Raw genomic sequence first — 1528 nt, forward strand, 5'->3', positions numbered from 1 at the left:
TGTTGCACCAGCACCAGCGCGATCTACAATGCGGTTTCCAGGGGCCGCAAAACTACCGGAAAGCTCCAGGTCTTCTGACGAAGACCTGGAGCTGCAGTACGACATCTCGCTCGAGTATGAGGAGGCGACTGACGACTAAAAAGATTCTTTAGCATGCTAGACGCTCTCATTCGGCTGAATGGAGCTCTTCATGACATATGCATACTGTCGGACCACGTCGCTTAGTACACTTCTACTTTCTTTTCCTTCTGAGATCGAAGATTGCATCAATCTTATTGGGTGCGTGAACATGACTGTTTGGTCACGTGACCTGATTGATTATTTTACCCATGACCAAAATCGTTTTTGACCTGTAATAAAGGCTATCGCGAGCTTGTTGGTTCACTCAGCAAAAGCTATGCGTTTCCGCTCAATGACGAGGAGCCACGGTAGCTGTAGCATGCGCGCTGCATCCCGAAGGTCACTTGCAGAAAATGTCGTCCTGCTCGAGTCCACCATTTGCAGGGTGTTCGGTTTGTATGTTAAAGTAGGCCGCCGACTTAATGTGTCGGTCTTCTCTCGCCTTCCCCTGCCTAACCACGCTAAATTTCGTCGAATCTAGTCACCGCAGCAACCCCGTCGCAATCTAGCCACCCAAATAACAACAAATCCAGCCTCGCATATCGTGCATTGGCGTTTCATGCGCTATAGGACGTAAAATCTTGATTGGCTTTGCGGAGATAGCCTTCCCAGCGCCGCTTGTAATGAAAGTGTAAGCCTGTACCAACGCCAAAAAAATGAAACTCGTTCAAAGTATTTTCTTAAAATAACAAACTACTTTTCTAAAACAAAATCTTTAATGCACATTCAAAAAAGTGCTTCTTTTAAATTTTAAAATGCTAAAATACTTTTTTCAGAACGTCGTCATTTCAAAAACTGTTTTGAATGGAAAACACCAAAAATTCATTTTTAAAAAGTTTTTTTAATTTTCGGCGAAAACAAAACCCTGAAAATCTGATCATTCTTGGTTCGTTTTAGCAGACCAGTGATATGGAGAAGGGAGGAAGTGCTTGGCACGAGGGGCAGTCCGTGTGCATGCTGTCTCCCACGACATGAAGTGGAGTAAAGCTGAGCCGGCAACACGCCCGCAGTCGTTGTAGAAGTTCCAGATTCTCGGCCGCGTTGTTGGTCGTGGTTTGAGCAGCGTAGGACATGCTGCTCAAAAAACAAACCTCATACTCAGCACTGTCATGGCCAACCTTCAGGACGATAGACCCGCTGCCCCCAGGCCGGTGATTCTCCTTGACCGGGCTTCCGTAAAGCCCGTGCGGGCCGTTACAGGTAAAGTATAATGAAATATTTACTCCGAAAAAAAACCTTCCCTGACAGATTCTGCTCTGCAGGAATCTGCAAGACTGTATTAACATGTAAACTGCTTACTGTTAGCGTATAGGATGCCTCTAACGAGAAATTTATCAGTGATTGCCGGTATTCACTGTCAACTCGTACCCAAACGAGAATCGGAAAGTCTGACTCAATGTTGCTGTGT

The sequence above is a fragment of the Phytophthora parasitica genome (genome assembly GCF_000247585.1).
Source record: "Phytophthora parasitica INRA-310 unplaced genomic scaffold supercont2.5, whole genome shotgun sequence".
In the NCBI taxonomy this organism is placed as follows: Eukaryota; Oomycota; class Peronosporomycetes; order Peronosporales; family Peronosporaceae; genus Phytophthora; species Phytophthora nicotianae.